Source organism: Cibotium barometz, chromosome 61 (assembly GCF_041138505.1).
Source record: "Cibotium barometz isolate CiBa-2024 chromosome 61, ASM4113850v1, whole genome shotgun sequence".
Lineage (NCBI taxonomy): Eukaryota > Viridiplantae > Streptophyta > Polypodiopsida > Cyatheales > Cibotiaceae > Cibotium > Cibotium barometz.
This window is the reverse complement of record NC_141106.1, coordinates 19,318,325-19,332,044: the sequence shown is the minus strand read 5'-3', so window position 1 is coordinate 19,332,044 and position 13,720 is coordinate 19,318,325. Positions and strand designations below refer to the sequence as shown.

Below are 13,720 nucleotides of genomic sequence, written 5' to 3'. Positions count from 1 at the left end.
AAAGGGACTTAACAAGAATTTTTGTATTGATAAGATCATGGATCGAGGTCGTTGTGGTGGGAATGTTAACCAACAACTCGATGAGGAAGAGCTCGACGCCGATGTTCATAAAACTCTTCATAGATCACAGCCTGGACCTTTCAAGCGTGAAGGAAAAAACTTGGGCGAGGCTATGGAGAAGTGGATCAAAGCAATGGAAGAATACTTCAATGTCATCAGGTACAATGAGAAGAGTAAAATGGCTCTTGCAAGGCTGAAGATAGTAGAAACAGCTACAGTGGAATGGAGAAAGCACTGTGAGAGACAAATCATCTAGATCGAAATACCCAGACATGGAATGATCTCAAGATTTACCTAAGGAAGAGATTCTGTCCTCTAGCTTTTTGGAAACCAAGATGAACGAATTCTTAGAGTTAACCCAGGGGAGTAGAATTATTGAAGAATATCATCAGGCGTTCGCTCTCCTCCTCAAGTACTTGCCACCGCTCGATGAAGAATAGCTGATGGCTAGGTTCGTTCAGGGACTGAACGAACCTTTGAATATCCTAGTGAAGAATGCCAAGCCAGTTTCCATGGCCGAAGCAGTGCGGATGGCAAGGGATTTTGCCAAGGCCTTTGATGTCAAGGTCCCGCGCAAGCTAGCACCATCAACTTTCAAAAGATTTCTAGCTCTAGAAGGTGATTCCAACTTTCCATCGCCTAAGAGACAATAAGGTCAAACTCAGGATATGGGAAGTTCCAAAATAGAAGAAAGGTATTTTTTCCGGAACACAATCCTCTGGAATTCAACTTCAAAAGCTCCACCCTTTAACAAAGAAGTGAAATGCTATAACTATCAAGGAATTGGACATCGTAGTATGAACTGTCCAACTCCTTTTGGATCAAGGTTTTCGGGGCAGGGAAGTCAGGGACCAAGATTCCAAACTCCAGCTCTTTCCTTCCATAATATAGTAATCACGTTCCTTTCTATCAAAATCAGGGAAATCCCAGAGGTACACCCTCTAACCAACCCTGAGTTTCAATCCAAAGTAATGCAAGACCTCCACCTCAGAATAGTGAAAGTCAAAGAGGGATGTTCCCAAATCGGCCGTCCACTTCTAAGTCAAAGAGGGATGTTCCCAAATCGGTCGTCCACTTCTAAGGTAGTAACGGTGGAAGTGATTGAAGAGGAAGAAGATGAAAGAGATTATACTCCACCTGCTGCCCCTTCTGTTCTTGTAATCATTCCCCTCTCTCAAATAGAAGAAAGATCTTATTTTACCCTGTTTTTGGCCTAGAGAGAGAAAATGTCTAGAGAGAATCCAAAATTGAGATATCTCTGGATATAAAAATCCTCCTAGTGTCTAAATTGGATTTTCCTTAAACAAAAGTTCAAAATGAACTTTCCAATGTGCATTAGGAATTAATTAAAAATGGTATAAGGGACCTTAGCCTAAGGGTCTACATTTTGAGACATTTTTGGATTATGGTCCAACTGGATTAATCCAAGTGTTTGGATGAGATAAATCCAAAAGAATTAAATAAAATACCCAAAAATGAGTAAATGCTCACATAAGATGAAGAGTTGACCGAGTACATGGTTTATTAGTTAAAAATTATGAGATATTACTAAAAAAATGAGATATTTTGAAGTAATGATGCATTTTTGACTACCTCGGTAAGGAAAGGGGGACTCTTGAGATAGGCTCCTCTTTCACATGTGTGGAAGGATTTTTAATTCAAAAAATTTATGATATTTTTATCTGTCCTCTCTCCTTGATCAAACCAAATAAAAAAGAGAGCCAAACTGGTACAAATCTTGTCCTTCCAAATTGAGTCAAACTAAACTTGGAAAGTTCTAGAACCCAGCTAGACCTGGTTAGAGGCCTCCCTCACCTATAAATAGACCCTCAGTAATTTGTAATGGAATATTAGAGCTATACCGTGCCAGTATTATATTAAAATAATCATATTTTCTATTATCCCTTAAATTTTCCTCTCTCTTGGGAGCTTGGAGCTCTCTCTCTCTCTGTCTCTACAAAAACTCTTGGAGTTTCTCTTCTCCTCTTGGTGGACCAACTAATTGGTCGCCCACGGGGGCTTCACTGCAATTAGAGAATCAAGCCAAACTTGAAGGTAAAATCAATTTTTATGTTTTTTCTAAGTTTCCCAAAAACTTTCTTCTTCTCAACCCTTCTCAAGCTTGAGAAGCTTTCTAAATGATTTTTTTAATTCAAATCAAGATTTCCATTAAATTCTTAATGTTTAATTAAGAGAAAGTTAATCTTTATGCTTATTTGTAATGCTTTCTTTAAGTAAATCTCTCTCTCTAAAAGAATAGCCATCTTTATGGCTAAATCCCTTGAAAAAGGATGCTTCTCAATGATAGTCTCTTAATTCAAAGCTAAACTCTAGGCAAAATAAGCTAGAGATTAATAAAATGATATTTTCAAGATTTTTTGCTATTAAAATAATGGTAAATTCTTTTAGATTGTTATGAGTAGTTAAAAACTACTCTGATTCATTCTATATGAGAAATGGATTATCCTAACAATTTGGGAAAAGATGAATGTTGAAATTAGCTTAATCTAGTAGTGTGAGATAATCATAGTTATGTTTAATGTTATGGTTAAAATTATGATTTAAATTCATAGTTTGATTTTAAGCATAAAAGAGAAACTACTATCATATTTTCATTACAAGCTTTTATTCTTTTACAAAAAAATTAAGAATTATCAGTAATAGCACCGAAGGTATGGCAAAATTTTGAGAAAATAATACATATCTTATTTTTATGCATAATGCTAAAAGAGGACTTCCTACCATATTCTAGGATTGGAAATCCTATGCAAAAAGAATGATTCTCATCATATTCATGAGAATTATTTTTTTTATAATTATGCATAATTAATTGACTATTAGAAAAGAGTAAATTTTTGGTAAATTGATTTTTATGCAAAAAGAGGAATGCCCATGATATTTGAGATCCAAGTAATTAAATGGTAAAAGATAAATTTTTGGTAAATTTATTTTTATGTAGAAAGAGGAATTCCCATGATATTTAAGATCCAAGTAATTAAATGGTAAAAGAGGAATTTTTGGTAAATTTTTTTTATGCAAAAAGAGAAATTCCCATGATATTTGAGATCCAAGTAATTAAATAGTAAAAGAGGATCTTTTGGCATAATTCAAATTTTGAGTATTTATCAAAAGTGAAAATTTGAGCATTTATCAAAAGTGAAATTTTGAGCATTATTAAATTTTTTAGGAAATATGGGTAGAATTGATTTTTGTAAATCCCATGAATCTTTTACTCGAAAAGAAAAATATTGAATATATTTTACTTGAGAAATTTGAGAAAGAGAATGAGAATATCCATCGAGAAAACTTGGATAATTCTTATTTAAAAAAAAAAGAGAATTTGGAATCCCTGGGAGGATCGAGGATCCAATGAGTAGATGGAAGTTTAGAATTAATTCTCATTATTTAATGAAGCTTAAGGAATGAAAATACAATACTTAAATGCTCTTTTTTCAGAGTTTTTACTATTCAATTTTGATAAGGTATATTTTCTCTTTTTAAACCTTCAACAACACTCTGATACGTAGATTCAATGGGATCGAGAAAAAGCACCTTCAACTAGGTGAAGAATTGGCAGAAACTTAGAAAAGTCCTATCAGTAGTATCGAAAGTAGAAAACGGTACTAAAAGTGAATGTGATAAGATGTGATGTTGTTCTGAATGAATGTGATGGGATGAAAATGGATACAATGTGATTAGATGAGATGTGAATGTGATAAGAGAAGATGTAAATGGGATGTGATAAGATGTAAATGGGATGTGATAAGATGTGAATGTGATGTGATAAGATGTGAATGTGATGTGATGAGATGTGAGTGGATGTGATGTAAATGGATGTGGATGTGGATGTGGATGTGAATGTGATGAGATGTGATGTGATGTAAATGGATGAGGATGTGAATGATATGGATGTGGATAGATATGAATGTGAATGAATGAATGGATGTGGATGAATGTGATTAGTTGTGAATGGATGTGGTGTGATATGGAGGATAGATATGGATGTGATGTAATGTGGATGGAATGAATGAGATGTGATATGGATAGATGTGCATGTGATGTAATGTGGATGGAATGAATGTGATGTGATGTGGATGGATGTGAACGAGATGTGATAAGATGAGAATGGATGTGATGAGATGTGATAAGATGAGAATGAATGAGATGTGATATGGATAGATGTGCATGTGATGTAATGTGGATGGAATGAATGTGATGTGATGTGGATGGATGTGAACGAGATGTGATAAGATGAGAATGGATGTGATGAGATGTGAATGAATGTGGGATGTGAATTGGTGTGATGGATGTGAATGGATGTAATGAGATACGAGTGGATGTGCGTTGCCATATATATAGGCAATGATGTGTGTGAACACACTTAGGACCGCCGGGGCACTTTTTCCCTCCTTAGGAGGTTTTCCCCCCGGCTTGTATATACGCCCATCATTCTAGGGCTAACTTATCTTTGTACATTGACACAATCTAATACATTGTGTGTTGTCTGCATTCTTGCTTCTTCTTCTCCAAGCTTTGTGTGTTTTCCTGCAACCCTAATTCTAACAATTGGTATCAGAGCAAGCATCGGCTCCCAGGGCTATGCCGCTAGCACCCTCCGACTCATGTTCTCAGAAATTACATCTGAGGTCGTTTCGGGCTTCGTTTTTGCATTACAAGTGCTGTACAGGTGTTTTCGTCATTTTGTGCAAAAATTTCGACAGTACAGTTTTCTGCAAAACAGGCATACGTATTCTATTATGGACCGTGCTACATAACACAAGTTGTTTTCTATTCAGTCTTTGCTTCATTACAGGTAGCTTTTGCATCAGTTTTAGTCAGTGGCCATAGTTGATAACAGCAATGATGTATTTCGCATGTTGTCTGCCTGCTGACAAATTGGATGGAGACAACAACTACCCACTTTGGGCATACATGATGCAGCATGTTTTGGTTGCAAAAGGAGTGTGGAAAATTGTGCAGGGTATGGATGTACGTCCAGGTTCTATGGATATAGAATCTGTTGAGGATGTTGCAGGTTCTAGCAGCTCTACTGTTGTTGCTGCTGTTTTACCCACTGCTCACAACAAGCTTGTTGGGATGGTAAAGATGCACATGCTCATGCCTTGATTGCACTTTCTGTCAAACCTAACATCACTCCACATATTCGTTCAGCTAAAACAGCAAAACAGGCTTGAAGACCATATTAGGGAGTTTGGGAAAATCCCATTCCCATTTTGCAAGATCAGAAAATGGAGGGCATGGTGAATCCTTTTAAGATTTTGTCAAAACCCCCTCATGTAACATATCGTTGGAAAGCTCTTGAAGAGTAGGTTCTAAATCCACATTCTCTGATAAATTTAGAGTTCGTATATTGAAGATACACCAAAAAGTAGATTGAAAAGAAAATTCCCAAAGTAATGAGATTTTCCCAAACTCCCTAATATGGTCTTCTTGGGATATTCTAGGTGGTTTGTATGCAGGTCGTAACGAGGCAAAAATCTCTTACCTGCGTAAAGAGATAGAATCGAAGATTATGCAGGAAGATGATGACATGAATGTTTTTCTTGCTGAGATTAAAGATCTCAAGGAACAGTTGATTTCTGCACGTGAGATTATTCCTCATCATTCTCTTGTGCAGAGACTGTTCTTGATGCTTTACCTGCGTCATATCAGACTTTTGCTTCCACGTGGAGACTTGTTACTGAGGATAGACCTCATGTTGTCAAGTATGATACTTTAGTCAACAAGCTCTTGCAAGAAGCGTAGTCCAGGCAAAACAGGGCTAGGCAGCGTGCAGTTGATCACACATTTGTTGTTGCTGCCCAGCAGAGAAGAAGAGAAAAGGCAGCTCCTTCCACTGTTTCTTCTCCTATTAGTAGGTCTGCAAATTCTTCTCCTTCCACCACAGGTAGCAACAATAGGTCTGAGAAGGCTCTTGAAAAAGGCAAGAAAAAAATCAGGTGCAACTATTGTAAGGCAACTGATCATGTCATTAAGAATTGCCCTAAGCTAAAGGCTAAAGAGGCAAAGAAGAAAGAGTCAAATGCAACCACAATAGCGGATGCTTCTACAAATGCAGATTCGACAAATGTTGTGCAGGATACAGAATGGGCATTTAGCGTGTATAGCCAGTATGACCCATCTGTACATGATGCATGTTTGGCAGTTTCTGTTGACTCTGATGTATGGTATTTTGACAATGGTGCTACAAAGCACATTACCTCGTATCGTGATATGTTCACTTGTCTTGAGGCTGTCCCTAATGGGAATACTATCACATGTGCGAATAATGCTTCTTACCCAATGAAGGGCATTGGTAAAATTTTGCTTACTGCTGCAAATATGGCAGTGCTTTCACACTTTCAAATGCTTTGTATGTGCCAGGGATAAAGAAGAATCTATTGTCTATCTCTACACTTGCTAGACTTGGACTTGTAGTCAAATTTGTGGATGACAGATGTATTGTTCATGATTTGACTTCTGGTGATACGATTATTGCATCTGGCACCTTGTTTAGTTTGCTGCGTTTGCAGAAATTTGATATGGTTGCTTCATGGCCCCCTCTTGAGGCACCATTAAAACATGTTTGTGAAGGCTGTATTTTAGGCAAAATGCAGCGTTCTACGTTTCCAAAGGATGATTCTGTGCGGGCCACTCGCAAATTGCAACTTGTACATAGTGATGTATGTGGGCCTATGCAAACTCCGTCATTTGGTAAACACTTGTACTTCGTGACTTTCATTGATGATTACTCAAGGCATGCATGGGTGTATCCACTGAAGGCAAAGTCAAAAGTGTTTTTGTGCTTCAAACAGTTTTTGCTTATGGTTGAAAATGTATCCAATTCCGTTCTGATCGAGGGAGGAAGTGCATGTTTAAGAGTTTGATGCACTTTTGGCTAGTCGTGGGATAAAACACCAATGTACAGTGCTGTATACCCCTCAGCAAAATGGTGTTGCTAAGAGAAAAAATAGGTCACTTATGGAGATGGCATGATGTATGGTCAAGAGCCAAGCTTTGCCACATGCGTTTTGGCTTGAGGCTGTCATGTGTACTGCATATGTACTCAAGAGGTGTCCCACTGAGGCCTTGCAATCTGTTACTCCATACAAAGCTTGGCATGGCAGGAAGCCTTCTATTGGTCACTTGTGTGTCTTTGGTTGCTTGGCCTATATGCTTTAGTGCCTATGCAACAACGTAGAAAATTGGATGATAAGGCTGTCAAATGCATTTGTGGTGGTTACATTGCTGAGAGCAAGGGTTACAGATTGTATCATCCACAGTCAAAGCGTATCTTGATTAGTCAAGATGTTGTTTTTGTGGAAGATGCTATGCAGCCTTTGTTATCATGTACCAAGAGACAGGTGTGAGCTCACGAGATGTATTTGATACATTGTTGCCTCTGTTTACAAGTGGGAATTCAAATGTAAGTCCTAATGAGGCAAATATTCAGCCTATGCAGATTTCAAATGGCATCATAGATCAGCCTATTTTTTATGCAGATTTACAGCATGTAATTTATGAGGATAGGGCTGAAAATGAGCAGGCTAGAGGTATGCCTAAATGGCTGGTGCAAACCTTGCGTGATAGTAAAATTGATGCACCTATTTTTAGTCGTACTCGTTCAGGTTTTCAGCATGCCTCTTATGCATCAGACTGTTATGCTTTGGCTGTGTCTAGTATGTGTGAAGAGGAAGAACCTCTTTCATTTGATGAGGCACAAAAATCAAAAAATTGGTTGGCTGCAATGCAAAGTGAATATGATGCTATAATGAAGAATGGTACATGGTCTTTGTGTGATTTGCCTATTGGTAAAAAGGTCATTGGATGTAAGTGGGTTTTTAAGTTGAAACGAAAGCCAGATGGCAGTGTTGATCGCTATAAGGCTAGACTTGTTACAAAGGGTTATGCTCAAGAAAAGGGCATTGATTTTGATGAGACCTTTGCTCCCACTTGTCATATAACTACCATTTGTAGCATTTGTGCATTGGTAGCTCATAATGGTTGGAATGTACATCAGTTGGACATAAAGACTGCGTTCTTGAATGGAGATTTGCATGAGGAGGTGTATGAACCGCAACCTCATGGTTTTGTTTAAAGAGGGCAGGAAAACAAAGTGTGCAGGTTGAAAAAGGCTTTGTATGGTTTAAAGCAAGCTCCACGAGCTTGGTATGAAAAGATACATGCATATTTGACTGCACATGGTTTAAAGAATAGTCCAACAGAAAGCACTTTGTATGTTAAACGTGTGGATGATGTACATCTAATCATTGCTCTCTATGTCGATGACATGCTGCTCATAGGACCAAATGAGAGTAATATTGCTGATTTTAAGTTTGATTTGAATGCCTCTTTTGAGATGTTAGATTTGGGGCATTTGCATCATTATTTGGGGATACAATTTAAGTAGTGTGATGGAGGTATTGCTTTGTGTCAGACAAGGTATATTGAGACATTGTTACGGAGATTTGGCCTTGAAGATTGCAAGCCTATTGCTACTCCAATGGAGACAGGTTTGAAGTTGAGTCTTTATGATGCTGGAGATCACTTTGATGTCACACTCTATAAGATAGCTATTGGTTGCCTCATTTATATATGCATTACGAGGCCAGACATTCAGTTCGCAGTCTCACAGGTGAGCAGGTTTATGCCCAGGGTCTCAGCATTGGAAGGCAGTTAAACGCATCATTCGCTACTTGAGTGATACCATACATCTTGGGTTGTTTTATCCCAAGGGGGAATCATTGCCACCAGATTTACATGCTTTTTCGGACTCAGATTATTGGGCTGGTTGCTATGACACAAGAGTGTCCACAAGTGGTTTTTGTTTCATGCTCGGGTAGCTCATACATATCTTGGTTGAGCAAGAAGCAACCTACTATGGCCACTTCTAGTTGTGAAGCTGAGTACAGGGTAGCTTTCACAGCTACGGTTGAGTGTGTGGCTCAGATGGCTTATGGCTGACTTGGGTGATCTGTTGGTTGATCTTACTGATCTTCAACGGAGAGTCCATCTGGATTTTTCTTATGTGATTATATTTCCGGATACTATGAGCTAGGAACTATTATAAAAGCCCTTAAGTGAACAGGTGGTGAGCATTCTGGTTACCAATGATGATATAGGTACACCGATGAAGGAATGATTGCAAATTGAAACTCAAGCTAGATAGTTTGGAGGATAATGATGAGTGATACTATGGTTTCATTAAAAGATTGTTTTAAAGACAGCTGAATCTATGAAACAGGCAATTTCATATATTGGGTGTGTAAGTGGTGTGACTTTCTTGAAGTTTGCTTGAAGGGCCGGCTAGGGGACTTGGGAGCTCTTTTCGCTCTGGTACTCGGGGCAAAACATAACCAAATTTCTAAATGGATTCTATCACTACAGTGGTTGGGCGATTGGTTAACCTATGGGATATAGGCTGGACTGATGGATCTCTAAATGGAGACTATTTTGTTAAGTTACGATAGCTGAACTAAATCCAGGATAACCCTTGTTCTATGGAAAAGAATCAACAGCTGTGTCTCTTGATGAGGAAAAAAGCGTTGGACTCTATGATCCAAGTGCACTTAAGTCTCTTCCTTGATCTAACCATGAGACTTACACGGGTTCAGTCGGATCAGTTTGGTTAGTTAAGGCTCTTGACTACGTTAGAATAAAAATATTCTGGAGGAATCGCGCGTGCTTTCTAGGCGAGGGAAGTTTTTTTAGGTTCAGTTTTGGAAGAACCGAGGGATTAGTGTCTTGTCCGGATATCCGTGGTTGGGTGAGGCTTGAGAGCGAGAGGCTCTACCCTACGGAAGAAGTGCTACTTTCACTGCTAACATCCCAGAATTCGTTGCACAGAGGTGACAGGGATCTTTCAGATGTGATGAGATGTGAATGGATGCGATGAGATGTGAATGTGATGTGATGATATCTGAATAGATGCGATGAGATATGAATGGATGTGAATGTGATGTGATGATATCGAAATGGATGCAATGAGATGTGAATGGATGTGAATGTGATGTGATGATATCTGAATGGATGTGATGTGATGTGAATATGATATGATGAGACGTAAATGCATGTGAATATGTTGTGATGAGATGTGAATGGATGAGATATGATGTGGATGGATGTGATGTGATGAGATGAGGATGTGAATGAATATAAATGAATGTGATGTAATGTGAATGGATGGATGAGATGTAAGATAGATGAATGTGATGTGATATGGATCTAGTTAGATGTGAATGGATAGAATATGATGAGGATAGATATGGTTAGATATGATGAGATATAATATGATGTGATTGGATGAGAATGGATGAAGACGATGGGAATACATATGACGACTGGAAGTGGAATAAGCAATGTGAACTGATGTAGAAGAATGTGGAATAACGAGAAATGATGTGGAACAATGAGGAAAGATGAGAGTTCGTTAGAAATTATATTTATGAAACTTATTTTTAAATGACAGTTTTATGTGAAGAATACTAGGGAAGCAATTTGACCATCTTGTGAATGAGATCGTGAAGACCTAAGTAATAAAGTTACAACAGCTAACAAAGAGTCAATGGAGGACGTCTTGTGTAGCAAGGTCGGCCGAGGTCTTGAGCACCTCGGTTCGATTTAAATGGTGAGCTTTCCATATGGTGGATGAGGGACCAAGGAGTGAAGCGCTAAGTGACTTGCGAAGGAGCCTAGAGGGTGCTGACCATACGGTGGTCGGGCTCTGGGTCACCGAGGATACCCACGCGTATATCGCTCCGGGAAGAAAATGGAATAAGAAATTAGAGTTATTTTCTGAACTCGGGTATGGATCTGGTTGATTGGCCTTGCTGGTCCTCCTCACACGCATGAGTCCATGACTATTTTATATAGATCTGTTGGTTGATCTTGCTGATCTTCAATGGAGAGTCTATCTAGATTTTCTTAAGGGAATATATTTTCAGGTACTATGAGCTAGGAACTATTGAACTATTAAAAAGGCCCCTAAGTGAACAGGTGGTGAGCGTTCTGGTTGCCAATGATGCCATAGATACACCGATGAAGGAATGATTGAAAATTAGAATTCAAGCTGGATATTTTGGAGGATTATGATCACTGATACTATGGTTTCATTAAAAGATTGTTTTAAAGACAACTGAATCTGTTAAACAGGCAATTTCATATTGGGTGTATAAGTGGTGTGACTATCTTGAAGTTTGCTTGAAGCGTCGGCTAGGGGGCCTGGGAACTCTTTTCTCTAGTACCCGGGGCAAAACATAACCAAATTTCTTAATAGATTCTATCACTACAGTGGTTGGCTAACCCATAGAATTGGATGGGGTTAGGCTGGACTGATGGATCCCTAAAATGAGACTCAATTTTGTTATGTTACTATAGTTGAAGTAAGGTCCCGGATAACCCTTGTTGTATGGAAAAGAATTAACAGTTGTGCCTCTTGATTGAGAAAAAAGTGTTGGTCTCTATGATCCAAGTGCAAGTCTCTTCCTTGATTTGACCATGTGACTTACAGGTTCAGTCGGATAAGTTTGGTTAGTTAAGGCTCTTGACTATCTTCGAATAAATTTTCCTAAAAAAATCGTCCGTGCTTCCTAGGTGAGGGAAGTTTTTCTGGGTTTGGTTTTGAAAGAACCGAGGGATTAGTCTCTTGTCCGTATATTCGTGGACGAGACTCCGAGTGAGAGGTTCTATCCTACGCAAGAAGTGTTACTTCCGTTGCTAGCACCGCAAAATTCTTTGCGCAGAGGGGACATAGATCTTTCAAGTTAAGTAAAGGAAGAGTGATCATTTAGAAATATAATTAGTAAAACAAGCTTCTGATTTTTTTATGAGATCCCTCCATGCTACACAAAGAGAAACAAAAGAAACCTTTCATCACAAGACAGAGAAAGGATCTCTCAGACTGTTAATTTGCTTTTGTAGAACTTGTTTATAAGTATCGTTTGGGTAGATCAGTTTCTGAGGCTTTGGAGGCTGGCATAGCCGGCGGGCATGGTAGCGGGGAGCACAGGTAACTGCATGTGTCCGCTCAGAACGTTAGTGGCTTCCCGCATGGTGAGGCGGCCCTTGGGATCGGGATAACAGCACGCCAGCCCTGAGATCAATACCCGCTTCATCTCATCCGGGTTGAATATGTGGTGGAGCCTCCTGTCCGCAGCCTCAACAATTTTCTGCTGCAAGTGAAGATCCCACACCCAGTCCACTAGCGGGTTGATGCGGGGAGTGTTCACCTCAGAGTGACAGTCGATGGCTTCCAGGGGGTTTCTGCCGCAAGCGACCTCCAGCATCACAATCCCAAAGCTAAACACATCCGACTCCTTGGTCGCCCTGTTTGTGTGACAGTACTCGGGCGCCATGTAGCCCCGCGTGCCCATGGGCATCCTTTCCGTCATGTAGAAGGACATGCCCTCCTCCATCTTCCTTGACAGCCCGAAGTCACCCAACTTGGCGTTGAAGTTATCGTCCAGCATGACATTGCTGCACTTGATGTCCCTGTGGAGGATCACATTGTCGCAGTCTTCGTGCAGATAGAGCAACGCTGCTGCGACCCCTTGCAAAATCTGGAACCTCCGCTTCCAGTATAGCTTGGCCACGCATTCCTTGTCATCGTAGAGCAGCTTCTCCAGGCTGCCGTTGGGCATGAAGTCATAGACCAGTAGGTATCGGCTGCCCTCGGGGGCACTCTCGTAGCACCAGCCTCGCAGTTTCACCAAATTCCTGTGGCGAATCATATTGCTGATGATGGTCACCTCGGACTCGAACTCTTTACGGCCTTGGAAGGACTGGGCGGAGATGCTCTTGACTGCCACGGGGACCGGCAGCACCTCATTGCTGAAAGCAGGAAGGACGCCTTTATAGACGGGGCCGAAGCCGCCTTCTCCAAGCATGGTGCTGAAGTTATCGGTGGCACAGCGCAGGTCATCGTAGGTGAAGCGTTGAGGTCCCTTTGTGGACTCCAACCGCTGCACGAATCTTTCCGTGGTGCCGTTCCCCATGGGGTATCTTCTACTGGGGTTGAGCAAGTGAGGGTCATGGGTGATAATTGATTCCCCTTTCTTTCGTGGCCACAAGCAGGCAATACAACAGCTTGCCATATTATTTGCAGGACAACTATGGCGGATCCAGGCGGCAGCGGAGCAGACAGGTAAGGTAGCGGAGTAACAATTAAGAATATAGCGAAGATCGAGTAAAGGGGGTTGGGGTAGACAATTGAGAGTAGATGGAGGAGACCAGTAAGGTAGACAATTAAGCTACCTAGGGGGATCGACAGGTAGAGCAGATAGATTTGCAGCTTGCTTGCTCAACAAGCCTCGACAGTCACGCCTTCTTATGCCCCATTTGCTTCCGCTTGCTTTAAAGCGGCCAGATTCCTCGAACCTCTGCTTGCGTTTCTGCTTTGGTGACTGCGAAACCTCATGGCTTGGAAGTCAAGTCAAGTAGGCCACTCATACCACAGGTAAAAGCTGACAGCAACCATGGAAGGGTATCACAACCTTAGATTCTAGGCTGACGTAGGGATACTTGCTCATTTTTCATGCACATGGCCCACACAAATTTTTATAAAATTATTTTTCATTTTTCAACAATTGGCCCACATAATTTGAAAAGTTTGATGTGTATCATTTGGCCTCAGTGAGATAACCTTATTGATTTGACCTACCGT

At 40.2% G+C, this 13,720-nt stretch overlaps 1 pseudogene; it reads right to left on the bottom strand.

Annotated features, from left to right (window-relative positions):
• Positions 1–12,008: 12,008 nt before the first annotated feature.
• LOC147604640 (L-type lectin-domain containing receptor kinase VIII.1 pseudogene) lies at positions 12,009–13,052 on the bottom strand (annotated as a pseudogene).
• Positions 13,053–13,720: the final 668 nt, after the last annotated feature.